Source organism: Mustela erminea, chromosome 8 (assembly GCF_009829155.1).
Source record: "Mustela erminea isolate mMusErm1 chromosome 8, mMusErm1.Pri, whole genome shotgun sequence".
NCBI classification, from domain to species: Eukaryota; Metazoa; Chordata; class Mammalia; order Carnivora; family Mustelidae; genus Mustela; species Mustela erminea.
This window is the reverse complement of record NC_045621.1, coordinates 66,292,915-66,317,592: the sequence shown is the minus strand read 5'-3', so window position 1 is coordinate 66,317,592 and position 24,678 is coordinate 66,292,915. Positions and strand designations below refer to the sequence as shown.

The 24,678-nt window shown below is 39.7% G+C and overlaps 1 protein-coding gene and 1 pseudogene across 1 annotated transcript in view; one reads left to right on the top strand and one right to left on the bottom strand.

Moving 5' to 3' along the window:
- The window catches only part of MYO3B (myosin IIIB), a 296,489-nt gene that overhangs the window by 55,037 nt on the left and 216,774 nt on the right, over positions 1-24,678 (bottom strand). The gene's annotated exons all lie outside the window — the stretch shown is intronic.
- Positions 980-18,865, top strand: LOC116596853 (annotated as a pseudogene).

Sequence of the window (24,678 nt, the reverse complement as noted above, 5' to 3'; positions counted from 1 at the left end):
ACTGCCACTCTGCTGACACTGAGAACCAGAGCTGTGACTGACTTCTCCTTCTGCCCCCTGCCAGCCTAGCAAAGTGACCTCCATATAATTCCAGGTGATCAAGAAATGTTGGCTAGTGAGTGAAAATGAAAGACAAGAGAGTTTCAGCTGAGCTTTTTTCCATAAAACATTCCTGGGATTGTAGAGTGAGGAGGTAGAACTAGGACCAGAACCCAGGACCTCCGGCTCTAGTTTTCTGCCCTTTTTCTAGATAAGGCTGTAGTCAGAGAGTAGGCCAACTACGAGAAGAAGGTCTAAAGACCTGGAAGGAACCTAGGGCAGCAGAGAAGCTCCTGTGGAGAGGGGTTGGTCAGGGACATGTTCTCACAGACGAGGGCTCACAGTTATCCACCCCACCAAACCTTTGTAAATTGACTCTTCTTTCATAACTACACCAATGTTTCCTCTTGTAGCTAAATTGTTCTACATATGGGGTGCTTTTATAAAAGGGCACCAAGCTTCTGGTGTTTTCACATATTAGCCTACAGAATTGATTGTGGCTATTTTTAAAAAAGGAACCACAAAGGGAAGAAGGGTACACACAAAATAAAATGATTTGGAGATTAAAACCAACCAACCAACCCACCCACCCACCTGCCCACTGATCTTGCGTACATCCAATGGTGCCTATGGAGGAAGTCAAAAGAACAGTGTACAAGGAGTCTGGAAGCATGGGGCCAGCTGGGATTCTCACACTGATTGCCTTGCATCTAGAGCAAGCTGTTAAGTTTTTGGAATCTTCACTTCCTTTTGTGAATTAAAGGGTTGAACTATTTGTAGATCTCTAAAGATCTTTCTAGCCACGAGAGTATATGAGTCAATGGGCATAGTAGAGAGGGGTTTTCTATTCAAACCTTGCCCTTATCACTTACTATTTGTTAAACCTGGACAAATTCTTTCTTTTAAAAAATAATGTGGCTCTTTTGTCTGGGCTGCCAACATGCCGTGCAGACAGAGGAAGACCAGGAAACTACATGATTACATGAGCCATAGCATCATCGGCTCGGGGAATGCTGGTGGCTTGCATCTCACAGAATCAGCTTTGACACATACTTCCCAAGTTACTTGGGAAAAGTTGGTACAAGGCATTACCACTTTAACAGGAACAAGAGCTTCTGCCCAACTGTCAACCTTCATAAACTATGAGCCTTGGTCTGTGAGTAGACATGGGCAAACGCTGCCAAAAACAAGCCTGAAGCTTGCTCCCATCATTGATGTGGTGTGACTGGGCTACTAAAAAGTTTTGGGGAAGGGAAAGCTCCCCAAACAGCCTGAAATGGTGAAGGCCAAATTCTTCAGGAGAAAGCTGAAGAAAAGATTAGTGTATGTATGTGTGTGTGTGTTGGGGGGGGACTGTGTCCTGGTAGCATGAAGCCAGATGCAGGGAGGTTCATAAAATGATAATAAGTGTTTAAAAAATTATGTATATTCTTTGCTTCCTATTAATTAAAGTGTTATATATGCATTATAGAAAGTGTAGAGGGACACCTGGGCCCCTGGGTGGCTCAGTCGGTTAAGCATTCAACTCTTGATTTTGGCTCAGGTTGTGATCTCAGGGTTGTGAGATCAAGACCCATGTCAGGCTCTGTGCTGGGCATGGAGCCTGCTTAAGATTCTCTTTCTCCCTCACCCTCTGTTCCTCTGTCCCCTCTAAAAAAAAAAAAAGAAAAGAAAAAAGAAAATGGAGAACACATAAATAATAATAATTAATAATATTAAGGTAGAAAATAAGGACCTCTTACAATTTTATTACTCAGAGGTAACTGACTATTTTTTTTTTAAAGATTTTTTATTTATTTGTCAGAGAGAGGGAAAGAGAGCGAGCACAGGCAGACAGAATGGCAGGCAGAGGCAGAGGGAGAAGCAGGCTCCCTGCTGAGCAAGGAGCCCAATGTGGGACTCGATCCCAGGATGCTGGGATCATGACCTGAGCCGAAGGCAGCTGCTTAACCAACTGAGCCACCCAGGCGTCCCGGTAACTGACTATTTTAAGTCATTAAAATAGAAAAGTTCTTTCCATAACGTAAACTGTAACAACCCTTGGGCCAAACCTGTTGTTTTTGTATGGCTCATGAGCTAAGAATGGTTTTCACATTTTTAAAAGGCTGAAAAAATTCAAAAGAATAATAATACTTTGTGGCTCATGAAAATTATGTGAAATTAAAATTTCAGTGTCCCTAAATAAAGTTTTATTGGAACACAGCCATGATTATTTGACTATGTACTGTCTATGTGGTTTTTACTCTATAACAGCAGAGCTAAGCAGGAGACCCTGTGACCCACAAAGTCTAAAATATTTACTATCTGGTTCTTTATAGAACTGCTGGCTTCTGATACAGATAAAATAAATATAAATATATAGGTGTATAGAAATACATATGAAAAATTATACCAAATATCTTACATTCTATTTTTTTCTTTTAACATTTAAAAACAAACACTTACTAGTAACTGTAAACAGTCGTTGTAAACATGGTTTTAACAGCTCCCTAATATATCATGTAAGAGGTACTATAATTAAAACACTCTTCTTTTGTTGGACACTTGGTTTATTAAATATTTTCACTTAAAATTGCCACAAACATCCTTAAGCATAAACATGTGACCATATCTCTGAATAGTTCCTAAAATTGGCTTCCTAAAAGTGAGATGACTAGCATAAAGTATACAAACAGTTGTACAGATAATCTAAAAATGTACTGTGCAAACACCCATTACTCTAGGTGACCGAAAGTGCTTCTTTTCTTTTTCTTTTTTTTTTTTTAAGATTTTTATTTGTTTATTTGACAGATCACAAGTAGGCAGAGAGGCAGGCAGAGAGAGAAAGAGAGGAGGAGGCAGGCTCCCTGCTGAGCAGAGAGCCCAATGCGGGGCTCGATCCCAGGACCCTGGGATCATGACGTGAGCCAAAGGCAGAGGCTTTAACCCCTGAGCCACCTAGGTGCCCAAAAGTGCTTATTTTCTTGTACCTTTCTTAGTAAGCATCATTAAAGCAGAGGGGGGCTGGGAGGCGAGGGAGAGAAGAAGATTAAGATTAAGATCAAAATTGATATTAGGTCCAGGGTCATGTGCCTCTATGAGCATATTTTCACTTCACTGAAATGGGGGTAAGAGTTCTAGGAACTAAAAGTTTTTCTTTGAGGAAAAAAGATGTAAGGGCACTTTGTAAACTGTTAAAGCACAATAATTGTCTCATAACTATTATCATGAGTCTATGAAAGCTATATATACACGAACCAGCCAGTTGTTCACCCTGAGGGGAAAAAACCCAACACACCATAACTGTCCTTTTTACAAAAGAATCAGGTCTTAACTTTACAAAGACTATTTCATCCCTGTGTTACATTCTTAAAATTAGATCCATGTGTTTCTTTTAATTAGTACTTGATATAGTATTAATATTCTTATTTATCTTCTGCACGCCATATGGATTAAATTCTCATTACCTTTGATCTTAATACTTTTAAAATATGTAAATCAGCAGACACCGTCTTTAAAGCAGTGTTTGCATCCCTGTCTATTATTGCCTTGGGCAAAAGGAAAATATCTGCATTGAAAATCCCCAAATTGTGTTGAAATCCTAAAAAACGTATATTACACTGGTCAATCTCAATAAATAAGATAATGGCCAACTGAAAATGAAGCCAATTACAATTAAGTATTGTTTAAACCTGACAAAGGTTAATGTGAGCCCACCATGCATGCATATCATCAAGGTGGTCACATTTCAGACAAAACTAGTTCAAGGCTTTATAATTTACTGAACTTCAGCAAATAGAACACAAGAAAGCTTTTCTGTTTAACAAATATATGCATGCTATCCGAAGTGCTTTTGTGTTCCGGAAGTCTTTTTATTTGTTTTGAGCTATACTGAGTCATATCCCTTTCTTGGTCATTAGTTTCTCCCACCTTTATGGGGTGAAAGACATATTCCCCTCTAAGCATTAACAAGAAATAATTATAAGGCAGTTATTGAACACATTTTAAAGAACTCTAAACTTAACTGGGACTATAGTTACTTAATTAGCTCAAGAAAAAATGGAGAGGGGAAAGGACAACTATCACTGATTGACGAAAATTAATCTTAAACAGGACCATTTACATACCTACTGACGGGCACACTTAGTCACTCAGATGTGTTTTCCCTTTTCTTAAAATATATTGTGAAAAATATATTAGCATTATTTTCTCACCTCCTGACTTGAAATACTTTTCTAGCTTATGCTAGCACAAGCATTCCCTCCCCTTAGAACTTATTCAATTAATGATACAAAATACTTTTAGGAGAATTTTGTGTCAAAGGTTTATAAGCTGTATGCCACTAAATGCCAGAAATTATTTCTACTTATTTACAAGGTTAATTGCTTTTTTTTCAGCTGTTCATTTTACTTTAAAAAATAAACAGATTCCCAGACTCATAATGGAATCGATAGCCTTCTTGGACTATGGAAGGCTTATGTTCTTGAGCCCAGGTGTAGCTCTTTCTGGAAGAATGCAATCATGTATTCACTTTGAATTAATCACTTCAGTTGCCACTCTATAGTTTCTGTACTTTGACAAGTATCCTGCATCCCACCAGTTACTAGATAATGCAGTTTCACAATTCAGGCAAACTTTGCCCAGTATAACTTAGTCTATGTACGTAAAGTATTTCCTAGAAGCAGTCCAATGTCCAGGATAACAGATATCTTCTACTGAGAGTGGCTCTGATTTAGAGAGTTTACAATCTAGCTTAGAAAATATAAAGCTTCCACTTGAGCCATATCCCTGACTAGGACGACACATAGAGACCAACTGTGCAAGGCACTGCTGGGTTATCAAATATGAAAGACCGGAAATTATATGGCAAATTACTAAGGGATAAAAGGGCCAGGAATATCTAAAGGAAAACTAGACGTGTCATGAATTATTTCTTGTAATAGACTGGCCTAGAAAAATGAGAACCAGGCATAGATTCACAACACATATTACATTGTTTGTTTCTTCAATTAAGCCATATGTTTATAGATATTTGTGTTTGTTGAAATTATTTCAAGAAGTGCATTACCCAGGGGAGCCTGGGTGGCTCAGTCTGTTAAGCACTGACTCTTGATTTCAGCTCAGGTCGTTATATCAGGATTTGGGAATTGAGCCCCTCATCGGACTCCCCACTCAGAGGGGGTCTGCTTCTCTCCTTCTCCCTCTCCCTCTGCACCTCCCCCTGCTCGCGTTCATGCTCTCTCTTGCTCGCTCAAATACATAAATAAATCTTTTTTTTTTTTTTAAAGCAAGTGCATCATCCAGTGGAAAATCTGCCATGTTGCCCAGAGGAGCTTATGTGTGAGAAGGTGTCAATCTTGGCCATGAGGGCAGGACCTGTGCTGCTGGTGGGAAGAGGAAATGCCAACCTGACCAGCACTGTTTGATTTTCGTACCAAAAAAACGACCCTTATTTTCACACTTATCTCTCTAGCATCATTTTATCATAATCTACAGCTGCCTTTGAGACTCAGTGCCTTAAAGAAATTGCTGAAAAGGCACCACTTTTCTATAATGTGTTCAGGAAGAGCACAATCCAGAAACAAAGGCATTTCATTCCAGACCCTTCCCTCTCCTAGTCCCACTGTACATCAGTCACCAGGCCTTGCACGCTCCACTTTTTTTCCCCACTGGGAGAATCATTCCATCTATCTCACTGCTTTAATTCACACCTTAACAACTCTCGTCTGGACCACAGCGACGGCCTCTCTCCTAGTCTCATGTCTGGTTTTGCCCCATCCTGTCTATCTTCCACATGGTAGCCAGAGGCAATTTTCTAAACGAGCATGTCATTCTTTGCATAGTATCTTCGATGTTTCCCCATAGCTTTCAGAACAAAGATGGCATTCTTCAGTTCAGGACACATGGCCTTTCCTGATCTAATACCTAACTTACCTTTCCGGCTCATCTCCAACTGTTCCTTCGAGCTCAGTCTCCGCTCCAATACAACAACTCCATCTGCTCGCCCTGTAAGAACCAGTTCAGGCTCATCTATTTCTGACCTCTTCCCTAACTTCCAAGTCTATGTGAAATGCCCTAACACTGGGCTCCGATTTCATTCTGTGTATAATAACATAATAAGAATTATCCCACATGAAAGCAGGTACAATCATATTCATCTTTCTCCTTCTGTGGCCTGGATCACAGATGACAAATGTATATTCAAGAAATGAACAAGTCTTTTATTTGTTCTTGCTCAAAAACATCTCCACCAACATCTCTAGTTCCTTCAGAAAGTCCACATTGCTAGGTGAAAGCCAGCTAACTAGTCTGATAAATGAACTCTATCTAAGTGTTACCTGTCTTGAGAAACACAAGGTAGTTTTAACAGCAGGCTTTTAAGGAGGTAATTCTAAGTCAGTAAGGGAGATGTTACTGGGAAGACTTTCAGGATGACGGGATAAACATTTATGTCAAAAGGACTGCCTTTCAACTAGCAGCACATTAGGGAAAAAGCAATAGGTTTACAGATAAGGCTAAGGGAACCGCAAATTCCCCCCTATTATTTACAGGTGGGTTGCTGGGTGCTGCTAATTTGTAGAATAAATATTTATACTGATATCTATGTAACATTCGAGAGCTGTAGAGATCTGCAAAACAATTAAGAAAAATTGCAAATAAAGAATCCAAAATCTAAGCGAGAATAAAATATCAGTGATTGTCTCTTTAAGGATAAATAACCAGATTGGTCACTTGCTGAATAAAATCAGCATAGTCAGCCATACAATGATTAAGAAAAACTACCCCAAAGCAGGGTTAGGGTCTCCTATAGACCAAAAGTTTTTGTCCCTCAGCTCCCAAACTTTGTATGTTGAAATCATAATCCCCAGTGTGATGATATTTGGAGATGGACCTTTGGGAGGTGATTAGGAATGGGAATAGTGGCCTTAGAAAAGAGATGCAGGAGAGCTTCCTTACCACTTCTGCCATGTGAGATCACAGCAGAAGGACCTTTGTCTGTGCACCAGGAAACAGGCCCTTACCAGACACTGAATGTGCCGGCACCTTGATCATGGACTTCTCAGCCTCCAGAACTGTTAGAAATAAATATTTGTTGTTTAAGCCATGTAGTCTGTGGTATTTTTGTCATAGCAGCCCAAATGACCTAAGATATATCTCACGACCTTGAGTAGAATAAAATACTTCTGCCAGGGAAGAGAACAGAGCATGGTGGCCCAGAGCCCAGCTTGGCAGTGAGAAAAGTCTGTGTGGAATTTCGGCTCTGACACTTTCTGGCTATGTGAGTGTGGACAAGGCACTTAACCTTTAGAAACAGGAGTTTCTGGGCGCCTGGGTTTCTCAGTTGGTTAAGTGACTGCCTTCAGCTCAGGTCATGATCTCAGAGTCCTGGGATCGAGTCCTGCATCAGGCTCCCTGCTCAGTGGAAGCCTGCTTCTCCCTCTCTCTGCCTGCCACTCTGCCTACTTACGCTCTCTGTCAAATAAATTAAAAGAAAAAAAAAATCTTAAAAAAAAAAAATGACCAAAGAAACAGGAGTTTCCTTATCTGTAAAATGGGGGCATTTGGTTATTTTGTTCACAAAGATCTAATATAAAAAAGATTAATTTTATCTCTAGTAAAATATGGTTTTCTCGCATAAGAGAAGAAGCTAGATAAAAAGAACAACAAACCAACTCAACTTCAACCCTTCAAACTGATAGATACTTTTCCTTTAAACAACACAGCTCCTATTACAGCAGCTGGGAGAAGTTTGTTCTCTCTACAAATGGGAAAACGCTTTGTCTTTACCCGAGATCACATATGAGGTCTAAATCTGATTCCCAAACATTTGAAACAATAGTTGTGTAGCTCAGTAGATTAATTTTGGCTCTTGCCCCACAATCATACCAGTGTCTGAGTCTCCTTAATCCTCTTCCAGGTTAGTTAAATTAGGCTTAGGTGGATAAAGCATTTAGTAAACACTCTCATGTTCAAATAATCCACATCTCCCTATAATGAGGACACTGTTAAAAGAACCAGATCTTGCAGGAAACAACAACAACAACAACAACAACAACAAAACAAACAACTGGCAAAGTCACCTGAATTCTAGGATTTCGGAAATAAAAGCGAACATTTCCACAGCTCCCAGTTTTCTATGGATCACCACCGTTCAAAACTTAAATCTTGAGAAGATAATCGGTTTTACAGAGTCTTTCTTTCATAAGATCCTGGGAAGGAAATGACTCTTTGGCTTATGGGTTAACACACAATTCAAGTCCAGCTTCATGGATTCTGTTGCAAAATCCTTCAGTGGCTGGCTCTTGATGTAATGTGTTGATGTAAGGGGGTAACTTATTATACGACTGTTCTAACTCAAGATACCACACTAGTGTGAAGAAAAAAACATATTTGAATATTACTGGAAACTGCATTCCACCCCCCACCCCGGGGGAGGGGGTGGTGATGCAAAAGTGAAACGCTGACTTTAGCTCACTCTTGGAAAGATGGGTGAAGAGCCATTAGGAAAAGCTGAATACAGACAAAAAGAAAGCAATATACAGACAAGAGGAAAGAAACCTAGCACTCCACTGTTTCCTGCAATAATATTCAGGCCCCAAGTCATCCAAAAGTGAGGCATAATGATTAACAGACAAAAAAGGTAACATTCACAATTTTATGTATTTCTAGTATTGTAAGATTTTGTTTCTCTTTGTTGTTGTTGTTGTTGTTGTTGTTTTTTCTCTCCTCCCATTTGTCGTCCCCAAGGTTAAAAGGGAAAAATGAAAGAGAGGATGTCTAAAAATATCTTTGGATATTAAACACCAACTTATATAATAGGACACATATGTCACTGAATTCATTTTTGTAGACCTTGTCCCTGGACATCCAACCTTTCAAAGAAATAGTTGGCTTCCTCAGCTCTAGTATCATGGCTAGATTCCTGCTATAGCAACTGCCCTCTCGAATCTAAAAATCTAAATATTTAAATCAATGATCCATAGAATTTCATGGCCTCCTTTTATGCCTTACCCCTAATATTCAAGATCCAGCTGAAACCACTGTTGAAAGTCTCTGTAATTTCACAAATGAAGGTATTTTAGGGACAAAAGCCTATACCTCTGCAAATATGGAGAAGCAAACTATAGAAGACAAACCTGGAAGCTGGACATTTCAAAGAGCTATGGTTCTCATCTCTTTTTCCTGAGCAAAAGAAGATCCAAATAAAGTCACACAACAGCTAAACCAATGCCATCTGTGTGGAAACCATATTTTAAACATAAACAAAATCAAACGCTCCATATGCCTTCACTCTCGAACATTTGCTAGAACATTTCTGAGTATTTATTGTTAGAAAGTCAGTGTGGTCAAGCAAAGGAAGCAAAAAAGCCCTTTGGGAAGTCCTTGGCTTTCCTGCACTGGCCTGCCCTCACTCTCTGCCCCGTTACCGCCACACACCCTGTGCATTCTACCTGGGGATGCTACACTACCCTCTTTCTGCCTCTGTGTATTTATTATCCAAATAATTTAACATGCTTCTTTTTTTAGAATTCAGGGATTTTACAAAGTATATTCCTAAAGCAGGTTTTTTAGCCTTTGCCATATTACGACACACGCTAATAGCAAGTCAGACTATCTGTACAGCACAGCCTGACCGACAGGGGCGCCCCAAAGGCCCAGTCCCTCCTGACTGCTGCAATATCTTGGTAGGACCACAATTTATCCAGGGCCCAGCAGAACGCCAGAGTGCTTCACTTGAAGATCTGCTGTAAAATGTATTTGTTTCCAGGAAACATTAATGCTACTACTTCTTTAAAAAGTTGCTTATGGAATATGAAATTTAAAATTTTTTTTCTATTTATTTGACAGACGGAGATCACAAGCAGGCAAACAGGCAGGCTGAGAGAGAGGAAGGGAAGCAGGTTCCCCACTGAGCAGAGAGAGAGAGAGCACAGAGGGAGAAGTAGACTCAGAGAGCCTGACATGGGACTTGATCTCAGGACCCTGGGTTCATGACCCGAGCTGAAAGCAGAGGCTTTAACCCGCTGAGCCACCCAGGCGCCCCTGAAATTTTAATTTAAAGGCACATAAAAATTATGCAACTCTTCATCGCATTTCTAAATCTCATCAAGTTTTTTACAACTTGGCTGTGTGAAGACTGCTTAAGGCCCCATTTCCAAACACCTGAAGTTGTCTCTGTTCCCTATAAGAAACAATGAAAGGTGGCTTTTCTACAGCGGCATTCTGTTTGTGACTCTGGCTGTGTGTTATTTTTTTCACTGAGCTTTCTGCCTGGAGACCTTTCAGCATGAGAGCGGAGCCATTTAGCAGATCATTCCCTCGCAATCTCAGCCACAAACAAAACAGCCTAGGCTGATCAGAAGCCAAGCTCAGTGACTTGCTCTTTGTTGCTCCGGTCTCTGTTAACGGTCTTAACCATTCCATTATTTGACTTTTTACATACACAAAGGAATGTTATACTTGCAGGTCCAAAGAGAGCTTCAAACATTTCTCTAAGTCCTTTTTGAATCTCCCACATTCTTCACTAGAATCACCTAAGACCCACTTTGTAGGAGATATTAGGGGAGAAAAGTTACATTTTCAGTTGAAAAATTCAAATTCACAAAGATCTTATTGAAATTCTTGTTAAATTCATGAACAATCATCTAGCTAGGATTTTGGTATTAGAATGACAGTTTCAGTAGAATATATTATAATTATTTATTTATTTATTTTAAAAAATTTCTTTTCGGTGTACCAGAATTCATTGTTTATGCACCACACCCAGTGCTCCAGGCAATACGTGCCCTCCTTAATACCCACCACCATATATTATAATTATTGTAGAGGCTGCTTTTAGGCGTGAGCAATGTAAAGCTGAGTAAGGTAAAATGGCCCACAGTTATCACCAGGCTAAATGCAAACAGGCCGTTTAGGTGATCCACCCCGAAAAACCAAAGCCCTAGCTGACCAATGGGCTACTTTATAACCAGACACAGGCACCAAAAACGGAAAATTCCTTATGTTCCCATACCTCCTCATTTCCTCCTTCACAGCCCCTCACCACTGCCTCCTGGCAGATAGCCTCTCCTTTGCTGTCCTGCCCACTGCTCCCTTGCAGTGTATTCAATAAGTTTCTGTCTCCTTTATTCGGCCTCTAGTGAATTCCCTCATTGCCCGTGCTGCTGGCCTCCACCTGATTGGGTCGCCCTACACTTATTACAAATACTGTATTATTATAGCATGATAATCAGACTTACGTAACATCAAGCTTATAACTGGAATCACTCCCTCTCTTTCCTCTGTTGCATCATTTTATTTTTGCTCTTAGGAAACAGACTCTGAATGACAAGAAGACATCCTTTTCATGCCAATAAATTCAAGAAACACAGTTCAAATTGTTTTAACTGAAGGCTGCTTACAAAAAGTGTACAGCCTGTTTCCCACATGCCATGGGCTAGGTGTCTTATTTAAAACTGTCACTATCAAAGGTTAGATGGTTGACAAACACCCAAGTTTAAGTCCTAAGGCTCTGAGTCTGACTCATGTATAGACTGCTGCAGTTCTTCAGCTGGGTTACTGCCTTGCTCCCAAACCTGGACTCAATCATGCTGAGATATGAGGAAATCACGCACACTACTAATCTTATTGCCTTCCAGGAGGTACCAATAAGACAGCAGGACACTAATCAGAAACATTTGAACTTCAGAATTATACAAAGAAGATTTACTTACTGAGAGTGAGACCCTTTTCAAAATGCCAAACCCATTCACACTTGGCGCATAATTTTTTAAAAATTGAGCTTTCTTTCACTACCATGATCTAATAATTCCATCGATTTCAATGTTTTAGTAAGTTTAGTGCAGATAACGGTAATAAATTAGTGGAAAATGTTGTCAAAGAAATAGAATTTTTCTTACTGGCCACTTAGAACTCCCTCCATAAAATGGATAATAATATTTAGTTAACGGGATAAGCAGAGCTTTGAAAAACTCAAGCGACAAAATTCTAGCTGTAATGTATATTTAAAAGGAGACTAAAATGTAAGCTTTAACATTATTGCTTATACAATTCACATGGTAAAAATTCTCAGGTGTTACAGTCGACAAAATAATAAGGCCCTAGCCATATTTTAAAATTCATTTTTTTGGGGTGCTAGGGGGGTCAGTCAGTTAAGTATCTCACTCTTGATTTCAGCTTGGGTTATGATCTCAGAGTCAGGAAACTGAGCCCCATGTCTTGTTCCAGGATGGGCGTGGAACCTGTTTTAAGATACTTTCTCTCCCTCTTCCCTCTGCCCTGCCCCTTCCCCCAACATGTGTGTTCTCTCAAAAAAAAAAAAAAAAGAAAAAGGATTAAATAAATAAAACTCATTTTTTTTCTCAGTTACCATGTTATGTACCTAAATGGCATTTTCTATCCAGAGTCTTTCTAACTGAAAAACATTACTTCATCCTTCCCTTTGTAAGAGAAACAGTTAAGTCTCTTAACCTCTATTTTAGATGCTTTCTTGTATTAAGTGATTTGAACACATTCTGTTGGGAATTTCTAAGAAAATAAACACTGAAACTTGCACAAGTTTCTAATTCAACATATTTTCATCATTAAAATCCAAGCATATTCTAATGTGCTGATATAAAGACCAATATTCCAAGTTGTCCTCACTGATTGTTTCAGCCGAATTCTTTTGCAACAAAGGTTTGGGGATTTTTCAGATGTGTTGTGGGGAAAATATTTGATCAGAGGAGAAGAAAAGATATTGAAGGAAACTACATCCTCCTTTTAGTAGGGCCTCAGACCATCTCTCCAGACCACACTAATTTATCTAAAATGATCGTGCTTACCAATCAGATGACCCAGTTTAGTTTCCTGACATTCAAAGCATTGGATACAGCGAAATAAACCACAGAGCCACCTGCTTCAGTCTACCTTCCCCCCTACAAACTTTTCCAAGGCCCACTACTAATCTCACTACTAATCTAGTCTTATTTAGAGACTGCATTCATTTTCATAATGAATTTGACTGTATTAAAACACACACACACACACACACACACACACACACACACACAGAAAGAAAGAAATCCCATTTCTTAAAGTCTCCCACTGTTCTAGACAGATGGCTGTGCCCCATCTCCTAAGCTCTAGTTCCACGGTTACAACTATTGACCAGAAATATTTACAATATGCAACGAAAGTGCAAGATCCAAGATGCTTTTTGAAACAAAGCTAATTTCCTCCAAAGAGACTCCTTTCTGAAATAATTTGTCACTCGATTAACATTTATTAAGTGCTTCCTATGTGCTAGATACCATGTCCCATGTCAAGCACATCGTGTTTCTCTTTTCATCTACTATCATTCTCTGAGCAACTGAGAATTAACATCACTGAGTTGTGTTTATATGTCAATACAACCAGTCACAGAATAGAATGCACAGCTTCCAATATTCTTACTCAATCATGAAGAGACAATAAGATTATAGAACAGGTTTTGCTGGATCATGAGCAAACTGCCCTCTGAAGAGGTTGTTGGCCCTGACACAAATAACGTTATGAATGCTTGTTTCCTTATATTACTGACAGCCTATGCATCATCTTTTTCTTCTAGTCTAACCTGTTTGAGAGGCAAAAATAAATTTTCTTTTCTCATATTGAATTTTGAGGTTGAAAACTTTGCATATAGTCATGAGTCATTCACATTTTCTCCTTTTATGAATTGCCTTTTAAGTTGTCAATTTCTCTCTAAAGGAATGTCTGGGGGCAACTGGCTGGAACAGGTGATTCTTGATCTTAGGGTTGTGAGTTCAAGCCCCATGTTGGGTATAGAGATTACTTAAAAATTACATCTTTAAAAAATTTTTTTAAAAGAGTTTATTTATTTATTTGAGAGAGAGATATAGGGAGTCAGAGAGTGAGCACGTGTGCAGAAGCAGGCACAGAGGAAGAAGGAGGCTCCTCACTGAGCAGGGAGCCTGATGAGGGGCTTGATCCCAAGACCTTGGGATCATGACCTGAGCCAAAGGAAGATGCTTAACCAACTGAGTTAGGCACCCCAAAAATAAAATCTTAAAAGAAAGGAGTATTTGTTTTTTGTGGGTTTTTTTTTTTTTTTTTCTGAAGTTCAAGGCGGTGACAGGCAGCAATGGAGTGGAACATTTAAGTCCTAGTAGGATGGGGGGCTACAGCCATTCCAGTTGGATATTAAAAGAAAGGGAGATGTAGAGGATTGGAATACTCAGGCAAAACCACAGCAGAACCTTAGGCTGTTTTGACAATAAAACCAATTCATGTTTACTATCTTACATGCTTTGTAAATGTAGTTTTTAATCATCATGTATTATTTCACAATAGAATTATATCAAATTTACTCAATTGTTCTCCTAACTTTTTCTGGATGTTTTAAAAGGGCAAATTCTGAGTGAATTATTGGCATAAAGTATCTGAACAATTTTTTAAAAGGATCTTAATACACATTGCAAAATACTTTTGCACAAAAACTCTTCTTTTATACTTTCACCAGCATGCTAACAAAATGTGTCTTTTCCATTTCTTTTACTTTTGGACTTTATAAGAAACAGGTTCATTTCATTTGCACAAACTTTCTCCACAAGACACTTGAATATGTGCCTTGGAATTTGATAGCCATCTCTTGTAAGTGGCCTTTTTCTTACCTGAAGGCCTTGATTTTCCATGAAGCAGCTGAGACTAAATCTCATCATTCAGGAGGGAATATCTGATTCATAAGACTTGAGAATTCCCAAGTTCAGAAATGAGCATGAAACAAAGTCCTGGGCATATGTGTAGAATTTAATATATGATTAAATTCTACCTAGGATAGATACTACGAGTTGTCTATTCAACTTCCATTCTTTCTTATCTCTTTTACAATAGAACCCTTACATAATATGGGGCACAATGTGACCAGCTATGTTTTCCAGCTTCTTCTGTAGATAAAGGAGGCCCAGGAGATGTAAAGAGAAGTCATTAGGTAGGGCTTCCAGGAAAAGCCTTTTTGCTCTCCTGCAAAGAAAGTAGCCATGATGGATAGATCTTCAGCAGTCTTCTTAGGATCATGAAAGAAAGCCAGGAGAGTTGCATAGGCTTGGCTTTGCCTGACATTCTTGATTTCCTGAACCAATGCCAGAAACTGTACCCTCCCTGGATTTCTAGTGACATAAAGAAAGTAAACATTTGTCTATCAAAGTCACTGTATTTCAGTGTCTGTTTATTAAAGCAGGGAGTGATTCCTAACATTCCTAATGTTAAAAAAAAAAAAAATCTTCCAGATAAGTAGTTTTCATTTCTATGGGAGTTGCTATGAATTTTATATTAGGATTGAAGTTATATTGTGTCCTTTTAAAATTTTTTATGTTTTTGAGTGGGGATGCAGAGGAGCAGATGGGAGAGAGAGAGAGAGAATCTTAAGTAGGCTCCATGTCCAGCACGTGGAGCCTGAGGCAGGGCTGGATCTCACAACCCTGAGATCATGACCCGACCCCAAATCACGAGTTAATGCTTAACTGACTGAACCATCCAGATACCCTTATATTGGGTCCTTTTAAGTGATGTAGCATTCCTTCCTTACAGATCCATTTTCCATCCATTTCTACCATCTTCTCTGCCCCAGAAGCTGAACTGTATGGACTACTGTGGCTTCCCAATGATCTGACCACTAGAGAGTCCTAGCAAGAAATCAGAGGGAAGAAACAGAGTGAGTAAAGAAAGAAAATACTCTCTTATTCTCCAGGTCCCTCTCTGTGGTGTTGTCTTGTGTTTAAGGCGTCCTTTGCCGAAACTCATCTCTCTTCTTCTCAAGCTCATTTTTTCCCCCTTATTAATGAAGAGGTAAAAGACTATATAGTAACCTGCCTTGGCATTTCTGAGAAGCCAAAGCTCCATCCTTTTTAGATGCAAATACATCTTCTAGTCTAGTCCTAAGGCCTTAGATTCTGGCATAAAACTTTACTGAATGAAGTCATAGGTTTTAAGGGTCATTTGATGAATTGCAAAGCCAAAGAACTCAAAGAGAAGTCTAACTAAGAAAGCTATAGCAATCTACAAATATTTGAAGTACTACCATATATTAAAAGAAGTAGCCTTGCTATTCAGTTTTTGGGAAGAAAAAAGAAGCCCTTCTATTAAGCTTTCTAATCATGAAATTGATAGTCTTCAAAATTAGCCAATTCCTCTCACGAGAATAGAGTCTTCAAAATTAGCCAATAGAGTCTTCAAAATTAGCCAATTCCTCTCACGAGAATAGAGATTCTTAACCTGGGATGAAGACACTGATAGGAACATGAAGGTATTCAAAGAATCCTTGAAATTATAGGCACCAGATTTCTAGGTTCAGAGTACATGGATTCCATTGGCTTCTCCAAGAGGTTCATGATGAAAAAGGTCTGCAAAAGAGTGTATGAAATCATCCTGGTTGACCATTTGTCAGAAGTACTGAAGAGAAGATAATCACTCTAGGGTCAATGTTTATAATTTGCTGGTTACAGATAATGTAAACAAAGCCTTTACACAGTGTGTGTTCCATCTTCTAATCTCTCAGCAGCTATTTACAGGCGACCCCTATGCTCATTTGGGTTGATTTGCTCAGAGTGGTAGGTTAAAGGGAGCACCTATTCTAACTCCCTAAGGAGAGAGACCAGGGATGTACTTTTTTCCGGTGAAGAAGAAATAGAAATTGCTACATGAAGTGTGGGTTCCATTAGTGGACTGATTAAGAGGATGTAGTCTAGAGCAAGGAATGACCAGCCTACCACAGATGAGAAGAGCTCTGGGCTCCAGGCGGCAACCCAAGTTGAAAATCAGAAGGCAGAGTACAAGCATGATGCTGTGAGCTGAACTGCTTTGAGCGTGGGTAAATAGGGCAGTGAAGGACAAATGGAATGGACACTTTGTAATTTGATCCTTGGAGATTTGGAGTGAATCCTTGGATGTTCCATCCCCCACCCACACCCCAGACATTCAGGACCTTGTGTAATGAGTTAGCATATGAACTGTCCTTTGGAGGACAAATCAGTTAAGGACAGAAACAAACCTAGAGCTCTTGGCACTTATCTGATTTCCGCACAAATACAGAGTTTGACATTTAAAGTTGGCGTGTGCCCACTGGGAGAGCTCCACCATTGTGTTCAGGCATTAAAACTTCTCCTTTGAAATTAGGATAGTATGTAAACTCATCCCTTAAGAGCTTTGTGGATCTCTTGCATTTGTTTCTTGGACCTGTTTGAATTTGTTCTTTTAAATAGGCTTCTTAGAGAAAAATACCTGGCACCGAATTAATGAAAAGGGATATCATTAATTTCTTCCTTTAAAAAGGAAGGGTCCCTTTGGGAACACTGAGTCTTCATGTATATGTCAGACAAAACCAGCCTAATATCTAGGTAGACTGGCTGTTGTAATTGCTCACTGCTAAGCAGCTGAACAGACCCTTTTGGATAGTGAAGAAAGGAAATGGAGATCAGAGTTGCTGGGAGGGGTATAGTCCTTATACCATTTACGTCGATTAATGAAACAGAACTCCTCCCATTACACAAATTGCCAGACCCAGAAAATACCAACAAATTAGTCCCACTGTTCTTAAATGCAGTAAAGGTTCATGGTGATAAACTCTTGAGACTTGTGGTGACATCGAGGAAAAACCAAGAGCAGTTTATAAAAATCTTAGCATACTCCACAAATCTTGACAATTTGAAAGGAAAGGAGGAACTGTTAACTTGGAAACTGCTCCTTTCAGAAGTGATTCTCCCTTGAGGGTTAAGAAACCGCAGCAGCAGCTAAATGTTTATTAAGTGCTTACCTTGTGCCAGGCTCTATTCTCATGCATTGAACTGATAATCTGGAGTCTTATTTTTGTTGTTGTGGTTTTGTTGTTGTTGTTATTTTAGACTTTTATTTATTTGACAGAGAGAGCACAAATGGGGGGAGCAGCAGTCAGAGGGAGAGGGAGAAGGCGGCCCCCTGCTGAGCAAGGAGCCTGACATGAGGCTCCATTCTAGGACCCTGGGATCATAAGCTGAGCCAAAGGCAGATGCTTAACCCACTGAGCCACCCAGGCTCCCCTGGAGTCTTATTTTTGAAGGACAAGTCCTTTCCTGGAGTTCCCTCAAAGCTGCCAGAGCATCACACACATAGAAACACACACACACACACACACACACACACACACACACACACGTACCCTCATTCTTACGAATGTGGAACAGAGACCAAAGAAGTTCAGGCTGATCAAAGGGTTAAATACCAGCGAGGTCCTGGAAAGGCAGGCAAAATATGGGACTGGAAAGTTTTGGGGCTGGTGGTGGGCACTGCTCAGAAAAGTCTGGTTTAGGAACGAATGCAGGCTTGAAGCAGGGGAAGAGAAAGTCACTGTGAATTGTTCTTCCTTGGAAGTAAATTGTGCACTCATTTAATGTCAGTTGTTTACCTTGAATTGCTCCTTCCTGTCATTACCCCAACTTCAACTTTATAGTTCAAAAAGAAATATATTCCTTAAAAAAAAAATAACAAGTAATTTTAATGCAAATCTGACAGCAGTCTAAGTTAAACAGAACACCTATACCTAATGTCAGTAATCCCTGAGGCATAGTTTTATGTCCCTTATTTTGCCTGCTTGCCTCTGAACCTAACCAGGGTGGAGACCATCAAATCGTAAACTCTGGCCAACACACAATCAAATAGCTTGGGCATAACGTAACAGATTTCACAGTCTACTGCTGCCCATAGAGGTAACTGATCAACCCTTTGGGCTTTCTGTTTTTCCCTTTCTTTGTAGAACAAAGAGGAAAATACATGTAAGAAGCTAAAGTGGCTGTCCAAAGAACCATCAAGAGCAGTCTGGGCCATGAGAGTGGTCTAGAGGCACCATTTCCTTGATTTCTCTCTAGAACCCAGGTCTGTGTTGACCTCCTGGGACTCTGTTTCCTCATCTCTAGAATAAGAGGGTTGAGGAGAATTATCTCAAAGCCTTCTCTAATTCCAGATCCAGATAAGAACTTACCCAAAGGAAAATGAGCTATTCCCATGAATAAGAAACAGAACCCCACGCAGGAGCAAACTTCTGTTGAATGCTTACTATATGCCAAGTAATGTGGGAAGTACTTTATTTGCATATCCCAGGTTATAGGTATTTTTATTCCCATTTTACAGATGAGAAGAAAGAGGCACAGAGAGGTTAAGTAACTTGCCCAAAGTCACAAAGCTGTTAGAGTGGCAGGGCTGAGATGTCCATTTAAGTCTCCCCGCTGTGCCATACTACTGAGGGTGTGGGACCATCATCCATGGGCATCTCTCTCTCTCTCTCTTTTTTTTTTTTGTAAGAGGTCTAAACTGGGAGCAACTCAGATGCCCAGTGACAGAAAACTGGATTCATAAAGTAGGATACTCTGTAGCAATGAAAATAAAGAAGTTAATCTTAAAAAATGTAATGTTAAAGGGTGCCCTGGGTGGCTCAGTGGGTTAAGTCTCTGCCTCTGGCTCAAGTCATGGTCTCAGGGTCCTGAGATCGAGGCCTGCATTGGGCTTTCTGCTCAGCAGGGAGTCTGCTTCCCCCCTCCCTCTCTGCCTGTCTCTCTACCTACTTGTGATCTCTCTCTCTGTGTCAACTAAATAAATAAAACATTTAAAAAAATGTAATCTTAAGGGGAAAAAAGAAGAAAAAGCTAGAAACCAAAGAATATATGCTGTGTGATTCTAGTTATGCAGTTTAAAAACAGGCAAATGGAACTATGATATTTAGGATGCATTCTTAGGAAGAAAAAGAGTCAAATCAGGAAAGGGTGTGCAGGACATTTCTGAGGTGTGGTAAGTTCTTTTGCAATCTCAGTTGTAGTTATGTGTGTACTTCCTTTATAATATTTCCTTACACTGCCCATCTCTGTTTTAAGTTTTTTTTTTTTTCTTTAGGCATGTTACATTTCAGAATTTAAAAAAATATATTAAAAACAAGAACAACGAAAAACTCTTCTCTTTCCCATGTGAGCTTTTCCAGGTGTGGAAAGGGAACAGTTAGAGGACTGGAGACACCTTTCTCCCCTCTTTGCCTGGCAGATTCTTAACCCCCCACCTTTCAGTTCTCAGTTTTGGCTTAAGCATACCTGGCCCTTCTCCACTCTCTGAGACCTGGTACCCTTGTTGGAGCTCAGATCAGTGCTCATTCTTATTGACACCTCAGTCAAAGGAGACTTGATTTTGGAGTTACTTGTCCATTTCCCTCTTGGAATGTAAACTTCACAAGGACAATCCTAGATCTTGCTGCCTTGTACACCACCAGCATCCAATTTGGTGTCTGCCACTTAGTAGGTGCTGAACGAATATCTGCTGAATATCTAAACGAATGAGTAATAAGGATTCATTTCACTCTTCCAGCCCGCTCTGATTTAAGCCAATAATTTTTCCTCTGCTAATTACTGTTTTTACTGGAAGCTAACAACTGGAGTTTTCTTGGTCATTTTAGGAATTCTAGTGAGTTAATTAGTACAAGTAGCAAGGAAACAGGAAACTCAAAGAAAAATGAAAACTGGAAAAAAATCTTAGCATAGTTCTGCATATAGTCATACTTTTTTTCTTATTAACTTTGGACTGTGTCTGTCTTGCCTCCCTATAGCACTTAAAATTGATCATATTTAATTTGGGAAACACATTTGTGTCAGGTTCTCATATGTTTAACATCTAAATGTCTGATTATCTTGTTCCTTTCAGACTACTAACTTTCTTGGGTGGGGAATGGGTGCAAAGCCAAGAAGGGAGTCAGTTTGATTTGAAAACATTTTTTTTCCTGGTTATATACATATAAAAAATTACTTCCTGCTCTACTAAAGACACTACTTAAAAAATGAAAAGACAAGCCACAGACTGAGAGAAACATTTGTAAAACATATCTGGCAAAGGACTGGTATCCAAAATATATACAGAACTCTTAAAACTTAACAATAAGAAAACAAACAACAATTTAAAAATGGGGAAAAGATCTAAACATATCCTTCACCAAAGAAGACAAACAAGTGGCAAATAAGCATATGAGAAGTTCTTCAAGTCATATGTCATCAGGGAAACAGAAATTAAAACAACAATGAGATACTACTACACACCTACTAAAATGGCCTAAATCCAAAACACTGACAACACCAAATGCTGACGAGGATTTGGAGAAATAGGAACTCTTATTTGCGGCTGGTGGGAATGCAAAATAGTACAGCTATTTTGGAAGACAGTTTGGCCGCTTCTTAAAAAGCTGAACATACCCTTACCATATAATCTAGCAATCACACTCTTTGGTATTTACCCCAAAGAGTTGAAAACGTATTTCACACAAAAACCTGAACAAAAATGTTTACAGCAACTTTATTCATAATTGCCAAAACTTGGAAGCAACCAAATGTCTTTAAGAGGTGAATGGATAAACGATCCACACAATGGATAAACAGCCACACAATAGAGTACTTTCAGCAATAAAAAGAAATGGACTATCAAGCTGTGCAAAGACACAGAAGAGCTCAAATGCATACTGGTAACTGAAAGAAGGCAATTTGAAGAAGCTATGTATGTAATTCCAAGTATATTTACATTCTGGAAAAAGTGAGATTTGTAAACAGTAAAAGAACAAAATCAAACAAGCAAAAACCAACAACCCCCACCCTTACTCCTGAAATAGATATTGCCCTGAGCTTAGGGGGAGGGACGGAGGGATAAAGAGGTGGAGCCATAAGGGATTTTTAGGCAAGTGAAACTACTCTCTATGATCCTACAGTGGTGGATACATGTCAAAACCCATTTGTCAAAACCCGGAGTGTACAACACAAAGAGTAAGCCCTACTGTGAATTCTCGACCTTAGTAAATAACATATCAATATTGGCTCATCATTATAACAACTGAGCCACAATAATGCCAGATGTTAACAACAGGGAAAACTTGGGGGAGGGGAAGACATAAGGGTTTATATGAGAATTCTGCACTTCGTTCAATTTTCTGAAAATCCCAAACTACTAGGAAAAAAAAGTCATTAATTAAAAAAAAATGTATTACTCCTAATCTTGGAAAAGAAGCAAAAGTAAAAAGAAAAACCTCTCCACTCCTCATTCCTACCATTATACAACTGTATGTTTAAGTTTAAAGTTGAAAAGAATCCTTTAAAATAAAACAAACTAGGCAGCCAAGGTTAACAGGGTAGTCTAGAGAGTATGTGCTGTTTCAAATATATCAAGTAAGAAAAGAATTTAAAAATAAAATTCCTATCAGCACGTTTTATGGCCATGCCATCAGCCTCCCATTCTGGAAGCGAAGTACCCTAACTCACCTCACTCACCCCGCCTTGCATTGTCTGGCAGCTGCGCTCCTGATGTCCTGGGTCAACGCCAGAACTTCACTTGGCATCCGCAGAAAGTGCATCCTGACCTGACACGCTCAGGAAAGCACCGGAAAAGTTCCTGCTGAACTTGCCTCAGATACATTTGCAGTCACAATCTAAGCAGAAATAATGACCCCAAACTATGCAACTTCATAATGTGCTTTAATGAGTTGCAGAAATGAGAAAAGACTGTCACAAGGCCTTCCCTGAGCCATGCGGCCTTGGGAATGGTGGCTGACCAATGACCTCCTGGACTGTGGCCACCTCCCCTCCAGCTTCAACTCCTCAGGCAAGGCTGGGATCTTGCCGCCTCAGCTGGCGGTGATGCTGGCCTCTGTGGACTGCATCCATTCTCCTTATCATCCAGATCCCCAAATTTCAGGGAGAAAATTGTGTGCCAAAATGAATGTTCTCTTCTTGGTAGTCAACCTACAAATTCCTCCTAAAAGTCATAGTTTTGGACAGAAGCCTCATTTGGGGTAAACAGCCAGCCAGCACTCCGTTTGCAGTCTCCAAAATTACAAAATAAAGCCAAACAAAAGCAAAACAACCCCAAATCCAGATCTGGGGTCGGGGGGAAAAAGTCTTTTAAGCAAAAGAAGAAAAGTATATGATTAACATAAATCAGGCTAAATTAGAAATGAAGTTTGGGATTAGGAGAGCTGTAATCTCTTTTCTTTCTCCTTCCATCCTTTACCTTCATGCCCACAAACCTCAAACCGTGCAACCCTTATGCTGGCCTTGCCTCAATTCTTTTGCAAAAAACCAGGACACAAACATTCTGGTGATGACATACATATAAGAGATCTGTGCAAATATTCAGATCTGGTGGGGTTTAGAGCAATTCTGCCTTAAGGGAGGCTGGCAAAGCCTGGCAGAGTTTACAAAACAGAAATATCCTTTAAAAGCAATAATTCCTAATAATTTTAGAAATTGAGACACTATAAAAATCTGGAACACTCCCCTCCTCCTCCTCTACAGCAAAGTTACAAGTAAATTTGTTTACTTGTAAATTACTTGTAAATTTTATAAGTAACTTTGTTCTTCACAACTTCCTGAGAATTTAATGAGACCACTTGAGATAAATAAGGACACTTGTGTATTCCCAAACCTGGTTTGGAAAATAACAGCTGTAAAGACCAATATATTAGAAATACATTACACTCTCTAAATATCTTATTTCACTTCTGGGCCCATGGCTGATATACAGTGAGTGCTCAATAAGTGTTTGTTGAATGAATAGAAAATCATACATATATGGTTCACTTTTTCTCATTCAGTGTGGTATTGCAGAGATAGGGGTTATCTAGAGCAGTGGTTCTCAAACAGTAGTCCCTAGACTAGCACTATGATGTCTCCTAGGAATCTGATAAAAACACAAATCCCGGGACGCCTGGGTGGCTCAGTGGGTTAAGCCGCTGCCTTCGGCTCAAGTCATGATCTCAGGGTCCTGGGATCGAGGCCCGCATCGGGCTCTCTGCTCAGCAGGGAGCCTGCTTCCCTCTCTCTCTCTCTGCCTGCCTCTCTGCCTACTTGTGATCTCTCTCTGTCAAATAAATAAATAAAATCTTTAAAAAAAAAAACAAAAAACACAAATCCCTCTCCCATCCCAAACCAGAGATTGTAGAGTGGGCCCAGTGATTTTGATGCACCTTGAAGTTTAAGCACCACTCATCAAAAAAGATCCTTTAACAAGGAGGTGTTTTTTTCCCACTTCCCATGCTAACAGAGTAAGAATTCTATGCCTCTAATTCCTTTACTATCTCACTGAGAAAAGTCCTGAGACAGGATTTACCAGTTTCACTGATGAAGGTTTACGGTGAATTCTGTGGCATCTGGGCAAGAAGAAAAGATGTCTCAGGTCAATGAAGCCAAAGGAGGAGGCATTTAGAGTACTGAAGACTATCCATATATGAGGGCATAAGAGAGGCCTTGAAATCTCATGTGTGACATTCCATAATGGCATTGGATGCAGGCCGCAGAGGCCCAGCAGCCTTCCCTCCACATAGGGTTTGGTTTCCATGTGCTTTCCCAATAGGGATTATACTGCCTTTGAGACTCCACTGCAGGAACATGCTTTTTTGGTCAAATGGGTGACATCTGAGCCCTTCATGGCTACAGTGCTTGCTGTTTGGTAAGCTGCTTGTAACCCCTTCCAAACATAAGCAGGCAGTTCGAGGCAATTCTGTCCCATGGATCTAAGGCTTTGTCTTGCCTGGAAGAGTGATCTAATTAAAAAAAAAAATAGTTCCTCCCCAAATCAAGTTCAACTTCTAGTATCATAATAGGCTGACCAACTCGTCTCTATGTGCCTGGAGCTGTCCTG